The sequence below is a fragment of the Scyliorhinus torazame genome, chromosome 19 (genome assembly GCF_047496885.1).
Source record: "Scyliorhinus torazame isolate Kashiwa2021f chromosome 19, sScyTor2.1, whole genome shotgun sequence".
NCBI classification, from domain to species: domain Eukaryota; kingdom Metazoa; phylum Chordata; class Chondrichthyes; order Carcharhiniformes; family Scyliorhinidae; genus Scyliorhinus; species Scyliorhinus torazame.
The window spans coordinates 11356049-11370051 of NC_092725.1; the positions used below are offsets into that span (position 1 = coordinate 11356049).

At 51.7% G+C, this 14003-nt stretch overlaps 1 protein-coding gene across 1 annotated transcript in view; it reads right to left on the reverse strand.

Moving 5' to 3' along the window:
* Positions 1-14003, reverse strand: part of LOC140396009 (double C2-like domain-containing protein alpha) — a 71818-nt gene that overhangs the window by 1531 nt on the left and 56284 nt on the right. The gene's annotated exons all lie outside the window — the stretch shown is intronic.

Here is a 14003-nt window from a genome sequence, read left to right on the forward strand (position 1 = left end):
GGGGGAGAGAGTGAGAGAGAGTGAGGGGTAGAGAGAGGGAAAGCGGGAGACAGGGAGGGGGAGAGAAAGAGAGAGGGAGGGAGAGAGAGAGTGAGAAAGGGAGAGAGGGAGGGGGTGAGAGGGAGGGGGAGTGAGAGAGGGAGGGACAGAGAGGGGCACGAACGGGAGGTTGGTACACTCTCCGTGTGACAGAGAGGGTCACTAACGGGAGGTTGGTAGGCTCCACACCACCTCTCTGACAAGCTGACAACTGTCCCTCCTCTAATTACCAGGCTCTCTTTAACAGCCCATCAGACTGAGACAGCAATGTGAATCATACAATACAGCTGTGAAACTGCTGAGAGAGAGAGACCGAGAGCGCGAGTGAGAGAGAGAGACAAAGAGAGAGAGACAGAGAGAGGGCGAGAAGGAAAGAGAGAGAGACAGAGAGAAAGAAATTTAAATAAATGAAAAATGAAAAGAGACAGAGAGAGAGACAGAGAGAGACAGATGACAGAGAGAGAGAAACAGAGAGAAAGAGTGATAGAGAGAGACAGAGAGAGGGGGCGACAAACAGACACCAGTCAGTTTACAGATATCTCCCTGAGAGAGAGAGGGGACTGAGAGACACCAGTCAGTGTACAGATATCTCCCTAAGAGAGAGGGGGGACTGAGAGACACCAGTCAGTGTACAGATATCTCTCTGAGAGAGAGAGGGGACTGAGAGACACCAGTCAGTGTACAGATATCTCCCTGAGAGAGAGAGGGGACTGAGAGACACCAGTCAGTGTACAGATATCTCCCTGAGAGAGAGGGGACTGAGAGACACCAGTCAGTGTAGAGATATCTCCCTGAGAGACTGGGGACTGAGAGGCACCAGTCAGTGTCCAGATATCTCCCTGAGAGAGAGGGGACTGAGAGACACCAGTCAGTGTACAGATATCTCCGAGAGAGAGAGGAGACTGAGAGACACCAGTCAGTGTACAGATATCTCCCTGAGAGAGAGAGAGAGGGGACTGAGAGACACCAGTCAGTGTACAGATATCTCCCTGAGAGAGAGAGAGGACTGAGATACACCAGTCAGTGTACAGATATCTCCCTGAGAGAGAGGGGAGTGAGAGACACCAGTCAGTGTACAGATATCTCCCTGAGAGAGAGAGGGGACTGAGAGACACCAGTCAGTGTACAGATATCTCCCTGAGAGAGAGAGGGGACTGAGAGACACCAGTCAGTGGACAGATATCTCCCTGAGATAGAGGGGACTGAGAGACACCAGTCAGTGTACAGATGTCCCCCAGAGAGAGAGGGGACTGAGAGACACCAGTCAGCGGACAGATATCTCCCTGAGAGAGAGGGGACTGAGAGACACCAGTCAGTGTACAGATATCTCCCTGAGAAAGAGAGGGGACTGAGAGACACCAGTCAGGGTACAGATATCTCCCTGAGAGAGAGAGGGAACTGAGAGACACCAGTCAGTGTACAGATATCTCCCTGAGAGAGAGGGGACTGAGAGACAATAGTCAGTGTACAGATATCTCCCTGAGAGAGAGGGGGACTGAGAGACACCAGTCAGTGTACAGATATCTCCATGAGAGAGAGAGGAGACGGCGAGACACCAGTCAGTGTACAGATATCTCCCTGAGAGAGAGAGGGAACTGAGAGACACCAGTCAGTGTACAGATATCTCCCTGAGAGAGAGAGGGGACTGAGAGACACCAGTCAGTGTACAGATATCTCCCTGAGAGAGAGAGGACTGAGAGACACCAGTCAGTGTACAGATATCTCCCTGAGAGAGAGAGGGGACTGAGAGACACCAGTCAGTGTACAGATATCTCCCAGAGAGAGAGGGGACTGAGAGACACCAGTCAGTGTACAGATATCTCCCTGAGAGAGAGGACTGAGAGACACCAGTCAGTGTACAGATATCTCCCTGAGAGAGAGAGGGACTGAGAGACACCAGTCAGTGTACAGATATCTCCCTGAGAGAGAGAGGGGACCGAGAGACACCAGTCAGTGTACAGATATCTCCCTGAGAGAGAGAGGGGACTGAGATACACCAGTCAGTGTACAGATATCTCCCTGGGAGAGAGGGGACTGAGAGACACCAGTCAGTGTACAGATATCTCCCTGAGAGAGAGAGAGGGGACTGAGAGACACCAGTCAGTGTACAGATATCTCCCCGAGAGAGGGGACTGAGAGACACCAGTCAGTGTACAGATATGTCCCTGAGAGAGAGGGGACTGAGAGACACCAGTCAGTGTACAGATATCTCCCTGAGAGAGAGGGGACTGAGAGACACCAGTCAGTGTACAGATATCTCCCTGAGAGAGAGAGAGGACTGAGAGACACCAGTCAGTGTACAGATATCTCCCTGAGAGAGAGGGGACTGAGAGACACCAGTCAGTGTACAGATATCTCCCTGAGAGAGAGAGGGGACTGAGAGACACCAGTCAGTGTACAGATATCTCCCTGAGAGAGAGAGGGGACTGAGAGACACCAGTCAGTGGACAGATATCTCCCTGAGATAGAGGGGACTGAGAGACACCAGTCAGTGTACAGATGTCCCCCAGAGAGAGAGGGGACTGAGAGACACCAGTCAGCGGACAGATATCTCCCTGAGAGAGAGGGGACTGAGAGACACCAGTCAGTGTACAGATATCTCCCTGAGAAAGAGAGGGGACTGAGAGACACCAGTCAGGGTACAGATATCTCCCTGAGAGAGAGAGGGAACTGAGAGACACCAGTCAGTGTACAGATATCTCCCTGAGAGAGAGGGGACTGAGAGACAATAGTCAGTGTACAGATATCTCCCTGAGAGAGAGGGGGGACTGAGAGACACCAGTCAGTGTACAGATATCTCCATGAGAGAGAGAGGAGACGGCGAGACACCAGTCAGTGTACAGATATCTCCCTGAGAGAGAGAGGGAACTGAGAGACACCAGTCAGTGTACAGATATCTCCCTGAGAGAGAGAGGGGACTGAGAGACACCAGTCAGTGTACAGATATCTCCCTGAGAGAGAGAGGACTGAGAGACACCAGTCAGTGTACAGATATCTCCCTGAGAGAGAGAGGGGACTGAGAGACACCAGTCAGTGTACAGATATCTCCCAGAGAGAGAGGGGACTGAGAGACACCAGTCAGTGTACAGATATCTCCCTGAGAGAGAGGACTGAGAGACACCAGTCAGTGTACAGATATCTCCCTGAGAGAGAGAGGGGACTGAGAGACACCAGTCAGTGTACAGATATCTCCCTGAGAGAGAGAGGGGACCGAGAGACACCAGTCAGTGTACAGATATCTCCCTGAGAGAGAGAGGGGACTGAGATACACCAGTCAGTGTACAGATATCTCCCTGGGAGAGAGGGGACTGAGAGACACCAGTCAGTGTACAGATATCTCCCTGAGAGAGAGAGAGGGGACTGAGAGACACCAGTCAGTGTACAGATATCTCCCCGAGAGAGGGGACTGAGAGACACCAGTCAGTGTACAGATATGTCCCTGAGAGAGAGGGGACTGAGAGACACCAGTCAGTGTACAGATATCTCCCTGAGAGAGAGGGGACTGAGAGACACCAGTCAGTGTACAGATATCTCCCTGAGAGAGAGAGAGGACTGAGAGACACCAGTCAGTGTACAGATATCTCCCTGAGAGAGAGGGGACTGAGAGACACAGTCAGTGTACAGATATCTCCCTGAGAGAGAGGGGACTGAGAGACACCAGTCAGTGTACAGATAGCTCCCTGAGAGAGAGAGGGGACTGAGAGACACCAGTCAGTGTACAGATATCTCCCTGAGAGAGAGGGGACTGAGAGACACCAGTCAGTGTACAGATATCTCCCTGAGAGAGAGAGGGGACTGCGAGACACCAGTCAGTGTACAGGTATCTCCCTGAGAGAGAAGGGACTGAGAGACACCAGTCAGTGTACAGATATCTCCCTGAGAGAGAGAGGGGACTGAGAGACACCAGTCAGTGTACAGATATCTCCCTGAGAGAGAGAGGGGACTGAGAGACACCAGTCAGTGTACAGATATCTCCCTGAGAGAGAGAGGGGACTGAGAGACACCAGTCAGTGTACAGATATCTCCCTGAGAGAGAGAGGGGACTGAGAGACACCAGTCAGTGTACAGATATCTCCCTGAGAGAGAGGGGACTGAGAGACACCAGTCAGTGTACAGATATCTCCCTGAGAGAGAGGACTGAGAGACACCAGTCAGTGTACAGATATCTCCCTGAGAGAGAGGGGGACTGAGAGACACCAGTCAGTGTACAGATATCTCTCTGAGAGAGAGAGGACTGAGAGACACCAGTCAGTGTACAGATATCTGCCTGAGAGAGAGAGGGGACTGAGAGACACCAGTCAGTGTACAGATATCTCCCTGAGAGAGAGAGGTGACTGAGAGACACCAGTCAGTGTACAGATATCTCCCTGAGAGAGAGAGGTGACTGAGAGACACCAGTCAGTGTACAGATATCTCCCTGAGGGAGAGGGGACTGAGAGACACCAGTCAGTGTACAGATATCTCCCTGAGAGAGAGGGACTGAGAGACACCAGTCAGTGTACAGATATCTCCCTGAGAGAGAGGAGACTGAGAGACACCAGTCAGTGTACAGATATCTCCCTGAGAGAGAGAGGGGACTGAGAGACACCAGTCAGTGTACAGATATCTCCCTGAGAGAGAGGAGACTGAGAGACACCAGTCAGTGTACAGATATCTCCCTGAGAGAGAGAGGACTGAGAGACACCAGTCAGTGTACAGATATCTCCCTGAGAGAGAGGACTGAGAGACACCAGTCAGTGTACAGATATCTCCATGAGAGAGAGGGGGGACTGAGAGACACCAGTCAGTGTACAGATATCTCCCTGAGAGAGAGGACTGAGAGACACCAGTCAGTGTACAGATATCTCCCTGAGAGAGAGAGGGGACTGAGAGACACCAGTCAGTGTACAGATATCTCCCTGAGAGAGAGAGGGGACTGAGAGACACCAGTCAGTGTACAGATATCTCCCTGAGAGAGAGAGGGGACTGAGATACACCAGTCAGTGTACAGATATCTCCCTGGGAGAGAGGGGACTGAGAGACACCAGTCAGTGTACAGATATCTCCCTGAGAGAGAGAGAGGGGACTAAGAGACACCAGTCAGTGTACAGATATCTCTCCGAGAGAGGGGACTGAGAGACACCAGTCAGTGTACAGATATGTCCCTGAGAGAGAGGGGACGGAGAGACACCAGTCAGTGTACAGATATCTCCCTGAGAGAGAGGGGACTGAGAGACACCAGTCAGTGTACAGATATCTCCCTGAGAGAGAGAGAGGACTGAGAGACACCAGTCAGTGTACAGATATCTCCCTGAGAGAGAGGGGACTGAGAGACACCAGTCAGTGTACAGATATCTCCCTGAGAGAGAGAGGGGACTGAGAGACACCAGTCAGTGTACAGATATCTCCCTGAGAGAGAGGGGACTGAGAGACACCAGTCAGTGTACAGATATCTCCCTGAGAGAGAGAGGGGACTGAGAGACACCAGTCAGTGTATAGATATCTCCCTGAGAGAGAGAGGGGACTGAGAGACACCAGTCAGTGTACAGATATCTCCCTGAGAGAGAGAGGGGACTGAGAGACACCAGTCAGTGTATAGATATCTCCCTGAGAGAGAGAGGGGACTGAGAGACACCAGTCAGTGTACAGATATCTCCCTGAGAGAGAGGGGACTGAGAGACACCAGTCAATGAACAGATATCTCCCTGAGAGAGAGAGAGGGGACTGAGAGACACCAGTCAGTGTACAGATATCTCCCTGAGAGAGAGAGGGGACTGAGAGACACCAGTCAGTGTACAGATATCTCCCTGAGAGAGAGAGGGGACTGAGAGACACCAGTCAGTGTACAGATATCTCCCTGAGAGAGAGGGGACTGAGAGACACCAGTCAGTGTACAGATATCTCCCTGAGAGAGAGAGGGGACTGAGAGACACCAGTCAGTGTACAGATATCTCCCTGAGAGAGAGAGGGGACTGAGAGACACCAGTCAGTGTACAGATATCTCCCTGAGAGAGAGGAGACTGAGAGACACCAGTCAGGGTACAGATATCTCCCTGAGAGAGAGAGGGGACTGAGAGACACCAGTCAGTGTACAGATATCTCCCTGAGAGAGAGAGGGGACTGAGATACACCAGTCAGTGTACAGATATCTCCCTGGGAGAGAGGGGACTGAGAGACACCAGTCAGTGTACAGATATCTCCCTGAGAGAGAGTAGGGGACTGAGAGACACCAGTCAGTGTACAGATATCTCTCCGAGAGAGGGGACTGCTGAGAGACACCAGTCAGTGTACAGATATGTCCCTGAGAGAGAGGGGACGGAGAGACACCAGTCAGTGTACAGATATCTCCCTGAGAGAGAGGGGACTGAGAGACACCAGTCAGTGTACAGATATCTCCCTGAGAGAGAGAGAGGACTGAGAGACACCAGTCAGTGTACAGATATCTCCCTGAGAGAGAGGGGACTGAGAGACACCAGTCAGTGTACAGATATCTCCCTGAGAGAGAGAGGGGACTGAGAGACACCAGTCAGTGTACAGATATCTCCCTGAGAGAGAGAGGGGGGACTGAGAGACACCAGTCAGTGTACAGATATCTCCCTGAGAGAGAGGGGACTGAGAGACACCAGTCAGTGTACAGATATCTCCCTGAGAGAGAGAGGGGACTGAGAGACTCCAGTCAGTGTACAGATATCTCCCTGAGAGAGAGAGAGGGGACTGAGAGACACCAGTCAGTGTACAGATATCTCCCTGAGAGAGAGGGGACTGAGAGACACCAGTCAGTGTACAGATATCTCCCTGAGAGAGAGGGGACTGAGAGACACCAGTCAGTGTACAGATATCTCCCTGAGAGAGAGAGGACTGAGAGACACCAGTCAATGTACAGATATCTCCCTGAGAGAGAGGGGACTGAGAGACACCAGTCAGTGTACAGATATCTCCCTGAGAGAGAGAGGGGACTGAGATACACCAGTCAGTGTACAGATATCTCCCTGAGAGAGAGAGGACTGAGAGACACCAGTCAGGGTACAGATATCTCCTTGAGAGAGAGGGGACTGAGAGACACCAGTCAGTGTACAGATATCTCCCTGAGAGAGAGAGGTGACTGAGAGACACCAGTCAGTGTACAGATATCTCCCTGAGAGAGAGAGGTGACTGAGAGACACCAGTCAGTGTACAGATATCTCCCTGAGGGAGAGGGGACTGAGAGACACCAGTCAGTGTACAGATATCTCCCTGAGAGAGAGGGACTGAGAGACACCAGTCAGTGTACAGATATCTCCCTAAGAGAGAGGAGACTGAGAGACACCAGTCAGTGTACAGATATCGCCCTGAGAGAGAGAGGGGACTGAGAGACACCAGTCAGTGGACAGATATCTCCCTGAGAGAGAGGAGACTGAGAGACAACAGTCAGTGTACAGATATCTCCCTGAGAGAGAGAGGTGACTGAGAGACACCAGTCAGTGTACAGATATCTCCCTGAGAGAGAGAGGACTGAGAGACACCAGTCAGTGTACAGATATCTCCCTGAGAGAGAGAGGTGACTGAGAGACACCAGTCAGTGTACAGATATCTCCCTGAGGGAGAGGGGACTGAGAGACACCAGTCAGTGTACAGATATCTCCCTGAGAGAGAGGGACTGAGAGACACCAGTCAGTGCACAGATATCTCCCTGAGAGAGAGGAGACTGAGAGACACCAGTCAGTGTACAGATATCTCCCTGAGAGAGAGAGGGGACTGAGAGACACCAGTCAGTGTACAGATATCTCCCTGAGAGAGAGGAGACTGAGAGACACCAGTCAGTGTACAGATATCTCCCTGAGAGAGAGAGGACTGAGAGACACCAGTCAGTGTACAGATATCTCCCTGAGAGAGAGAGGGGACTGAGAGACACCAGTCAGTGTACAGATATCTCCCTGAGAGAGAGGGGACTGAGAGACACCAGTCAGTGTACAGATATCTCCCTGAGAGAGAGGGGGGACTGAGCGACACCAGTCAGTGTACAGATATCTGCCTGAGAGAGAGAGGGGACTGAGAGACACCAGTCAGTGTACAGATATCTCCCTGAGAGAGAGAGGGGACTGAGAGACACCAGTCAGTGTACAGATATCTCCCTGAGAGAGTGGGGACTGAGAGACACCAGTCAGTGTACAGATATCTCCCTGAGAGAGAGAGAGGGGACTGAGAGACACCAGGCAGTGTACAGATATCTCCCTGAGAGAGTGGGGACTGAGAGACACCAGTCAGTGTACAGATATCTCCCTGAGAGAGAGAGAGGGGACTGAGAGACACCAGGCAGTGTACAGATATCTCCCTGAGAGAGAGGAGACTGAGAGACACCAGTCAGTGTACAGATATCTCCCTGAGAGAGAGAGAGGGGACTGAGAGACACCAGTCAGTGTACAGATATCTCCCTGAGAGAGAGGGGACTGAGAGACACCAGGCAGTGTACAGATATCTCCCTGAGAGAGAGGAGACTGAGAGACACCAGTCAGTGTACAGATATCTCCCTGAGAGAGAGAGGGGACTGAGAGACACCAGTCAGTGTACAGATATCTCCCTGAGAGAGAGGTGACTGAGAGACACCAGTCAGTGTACAGATATCTCCCTGAGAGAGAGAGGACTGAGAGACACCAGTCAGTGTACAGATATCTCCCTGAGAGAGAGAGGTGACTGAGAGACACCAGTCAGTGTACAGATATCTCCCTGAGGGAGAGGGGACTGAGAGACACCAGTCAGTGTACAGATATCTCCCTGAGAGAGAGGGACTGAGAGACACCAGTCAGTGTACAGATATCTCCCTGAGAGAGAGGAGACTGAGAGACACCAGTCAGTGTACAGATATCTCCCTGAGAGAGAGAGGGGACTGAGAGACACCAGTCAGTGTACAGATATCTCCCTGAGAGAGAGGAGACTGAGAGACACCAGTCAGTGTACAGATATCTCCCTGAGAGAGAGAGGACTGAGAGACACCAGTCAGTGTACAGATATCTCCCTGAGAGAGAGAGGGGACTGAGAGACACCAGTCAGTGTACAGATATCTCCCTGAGAGAGAGGGGACTGAGAGACACCAGTCAGTGTACAGATATCTCCCTGAGAGAGAGGGGGGACTGAGCGACACCAGTCAGTGTACAGATATCTGCCTGAGAGAGAGAGGGGACTGAGAGACACCAGTCAGTGTACAGATATCTCCCTGAGAGAGAGAGGGGACTGAGAGACACCAGTCAGTGTACAGATATCTCCCTGAGAGAGTGGGGACTGAGAGACACCAGTCAGTGTACAGATATCTCCCTGAGAGAGAGAGAGGGGACTGAGAGACACCAGGCAGTGTACAGATATCTCCCTGAGAGAGTGGGGACTGAGAGACACCAGTCAGTGTACAGATATCTCCCTGAGAGAGAGAGAGGGGACTGAGAGACACCAGGCAGTGTACAGATATCTCCCTGAGAGAGAGGAGACTGAGAGACACCAGTCAGTGTACAGATATCTCCCTGAGAGAGAGAGAGGGGACTGAGAGACACCAGTCAGTGTACAGATATCTCCCTGAGAGAGAGGGGACTGAGAGACACCAGGCAGTGTACAGATATCTCCCTGAGAGAGAGGAGACTGAGAGACACCAGTCAGTGTACAGATATCTCCCTGAGAGAGAGAGGAGACTGAGAGACACCAGTCAGTGTACAGATATCTCCCTGAGAGAGAGAGGACTGAGAGACACCAGTCAGTGTACAGATATCTCCGTGAGAGAGAGGGGACTGAGAGACACCAGTCAGTGTACAGATATCTCCCTGAGAGAGAGAGGGGACTGAGAGACACCAGTCAGTGTACAGATATCTCCCTGAGAGAGAGAGGGGACTGAGAGACAACAGTCAGTGTACAGATATCTCCCTGAGAGAGAGAGGACTGAGAGACACCAGTCAGTGTACAGATATCTCCCTGAGAGAGAGAGGACTGAGAGACACCAGTCAGTGTACAGATATCTCCCTGAGAGAGAGGGGACTGAGAGACACCAGTCAGTGTACAGATATCTCCCTGAGAGAGAGAGGGGACTGAGAGACACCAGTCAGTGTACAGATATCTCCCTGAGAGAGAGGGGACTGACAGACACCAGTCAGTGTACAGATATCTCCCTGAGAGAGAGAGGACTGAGAGACACCAGTCAGTGTACAGATATCTCCATGAGGGAGAGGGGACTGAGAGACACCAGTCTGTGTACAGATATCTCCCTGAGAGAGAGGGGACTGAGAGTCACCAGTCAGTGTACGGATATCTCCCTGAGAGAGAGGGGACTGAGAGTCACCAGTCAGTGTACAGATATCTCCCTGAGAGAGAGAGAGGGGACTGAGAGACACCAGTCAGTGTACAGATATCGCACTGAGAGAGAGGGGACTGAGAGACACCAGTCAGTGTACAGATATCTCCCTGAGAGAGAGGGGACTGAGAGTCACCAGTCAGTGTACAGATATCGCACTGAGAGAGAGAGGACTGAGAGACACCAGTCAGTGTACAGATATCTCCCTGAGAGAGAGAGGAGACTGAGAGACACCAGTCAGTGTACAGATATCTCCCTGAGAGAGAGAGGACTGAGAGACACCAGTCAGTGTACAGATATCTCCGTGAGAGAGAGGGGACTGAGAGACACCAGTCAGTGTACAGATATCTCCCTGAGAGAGAGAGGGGACTGAGAGACACCAGTCAGTGTACAGATATCTCCCTGAGAGAGAGAGGACTGAGAGACACCAGTCAGTGTACAGATATCTCCCTGAGAGAGAGAGAGGGGACTGAGAGACACCAGTCAGTGTACAGATATCGCACTGAGAGAGAGGGGACTGAGAGACACCAGTCAGTGTACAGATATCTCCCTGAGAGAGAGGGGACTGAGAGTCACCAGTCAGTGTACAGATATCGCACTGAGAGAGAGAGGACTGAGAGACACCAGTCAGTGTACAGATATCTCCCTGAGAGAGAGAGGAGACTGAGAGACACCAGTCAGTGTACAGATATCTCCCTGAGAGAGAGAGGACTGAGAGACACCAGTCAGTGTACAGATATCTCCGTGAGAGAGAGGGGACTGAGAGACACCAGTCAGTGTACAGATATCTCCCTGAGAGAGAGAGGGGACTGAGAGACACCAGTCAGTGTACAGATATCTCCCTGAGAGAGAGAGGACTGAGAGACACCAGTCAGTGTACAGATATCTCCCTGAGAGAGAGAGGACTGAGAGACACCAGTCAGTGTACAGATATCTCCCTGAGAGAGAGGGGACTGAGAGACACCAGTCAGTGTACAGATATCTCCCTGAGAGAGAGAGGGGACTGAGAGACACCAGTCAGTGTACAGATATCTCCCTGAGAGAGAGGGGACTGACAGACACCAGTCAGTGTACAGATATCTCCCTGAGAGAGAGAGGACTGAGAGACACCAGTCAGTGTACAGATATCTCCATGAGGGAGAGGGGACTGAGAGACACCAGTCTGTGTACAGATATCTCCCTGAGAGAGAGGGGACTGAGAGTCACCAGTCAGTGTACGGATATCTCCCTGAGAGAGAGGGGACTGAGAGTCACCAGTCAGTGTACAGATATCTCCCTGAGAGAGAGAGAGGGGACTGAGAGACACCAGTCAGTGTACAGATATCTCCCTGAGAGAGAGGGGACTGAGAGTCACCAGTCAGTGTACAGATATCGCACTGAGAGAGAGGGGACTGAGAGACACCAGTCAGTGTACAGATATCGCACTGAGAGAGAGGGGACTGAGAGACACCAGTCAGTGTACAGATATCTCCCTGAGAGAGAGGGGACTGAGAGACACCAGTCAGTGTACAGATATCTCCCTGAGAGAGAGGGGACTGAGAGTCACCAGTCAGTGTACAGATATCTCCCTGAGAGAGAGGGGACTGAGAGACACCAGTCAGTGTACAGATATCTCCCTGAGAGAGAGAGGGGACTGAGAGACACCAGTCAGTGTACGGATATCTCCCTGAGAGAGAGAGGGGACTGAGAGACTCCAGTCAGTGTACAGATATCTCCCTGAGAGAGAGGGGACTGAGAGACACCAGTCAGTGTACAGATATCTCCCTGAGAGAGAGGGGACTGAGAGACACCAGTCAGTGTACAGACATCTCCCTGAGAGAGAGAGGGGACTGAGAGACACCAGTCAGTGTACAGATATCTCCCTGAGAGAGAGAGAGGACTGAGAGACACCAGTCAGTGTACAGATATCGCACTGAGAGAGAGGGGACTGAGAGTCACCAGTCAGTGTACAGATATCTCCCTGAGAGAGAGGGGACTGAGAGACACCAGTCAGTGTACAGATATCTCCCTGAGAGAGAGGGGACTGAGAGTCACCAGTCAGTGTACAGATATCTCCCTGAGAGAGAGGGGACTGAGAGACACCAGTCAGTGTACAGATATCTCCCTGAGAGAGAGAGGGGACTGAGAGACACCAGTCAGTGTACGGATATCTCCCTGAGAGAGAGAGGGGACTGAGAGACTCCAGTCAGTGTACAGATATCTCCCTGAGAGAGAGGGGACTGAGAGACACCAGTCAGTGTACAGATATCTCCCTGAGAGAGAGGGGACTGAGAGACACCAGTCAGTGTACAGACATCTCCCTGAGAGAGAGAGGGGACTGAGAGACACCAGTCAGTGTACAGATATCTCCCTGAGAGAGAGAGGACTGAGAGACACCAGTCAGTGTACAGACATCTCCCTGAGAGAGAGAGGGGACTGAGAGACACCAGTCAGTGTACAGATATCTCCCTGAGAGAGAGGGGACTGAGAGACACCAGTCAGTGTACAGATATCTCCCTGAGAGAGAGAGGGGAGACTGAGAGACACCAGTCAGTGTACAGATATCTCCCTGAGAGAGAGAGGACTGAGAGACAACAGTCAGTGTACAGATATCTCCCTGAGAGAGAGAGGGGACTGAGAGACACCAGTCAATGTACAGATATCTCCCTGAGAGAGAGGAGACTGAGAGACACCAGTCAGTGTACAGATATCTCCCTGAGAGAGAGAGGACTGAGAGACACCAGTCAGTGTACAGATATCTCCCTGAGAGAGAGAGAGGGGACTGAGAGACACCAGTCAGTGTACAGATATCTCCCTGAGAGAGAGGGGACTGAGAGACACCAGTCAGTGTACAGATATCTCCCTGAGAGAGAGGGGGGACTGAGCGACACCAGTCAGTGTACAGATATCTGCCTGAGAGAGAGAGGGGACTGAGAGACACCAGTCAGTGTACAGATATCTCCCTGAGAGAGAGAGGGGACTGAGAGACACCAGTCAGTGTACAGATATCTCCCTGAGAGAGTGGGGACTGAGAGACACCAGTCAGTGTACAGATATCTCCCTGAGAGAGAGAGAGGGGACTGAGAGACACCAGGCAGTATACAGATATCTCCCTGAGAGAGTGGGGACTGAGAGACACCAGTCAGTGTACAGATATCTCCCTGAGAGAGAGAGAGGGGACTGAGAGACACCAGGCAGTGTACAGATATCTCCCTGAGAGAGAGGAGACTGAGAGACACCAGTCAGTGTACAGATATCTCCCTGAGAGAGAGAGAGGGGACTGAGAGACACCAGTCAGTGTACAGATATCTCCCTGAGAGAGAGGGGACTGAGAGACACCAGGCAGTGTACAGATATCTCCCTGAGAGAGTGGAGACTGAGAGACACCAGTCAGTGTACAGATATCTCCCTGAGAGAGAGAGGAGACTGAGAGACACCAGTCAGTGTACAGATATCTCCCTGAGAGAGAGAGGACTGAGAGACACCAGTCAGTGTACAGATATCTCCCTGAGAGAGAGGGGACTGAGAGACACCAGTCAGTGTACAGATATCTCCCTGAGAGAGAGAGGGGACTGAGAGACACCAGTCAGTGTACAGATATCTCCCTGAGAGAGAGAGGGGACTGAGAGACAACAGTCAGTGTACAGATATCTCCCTGAGAGAGAGAGGACTGAGAGACACCAGTCAGTGTACAGATATC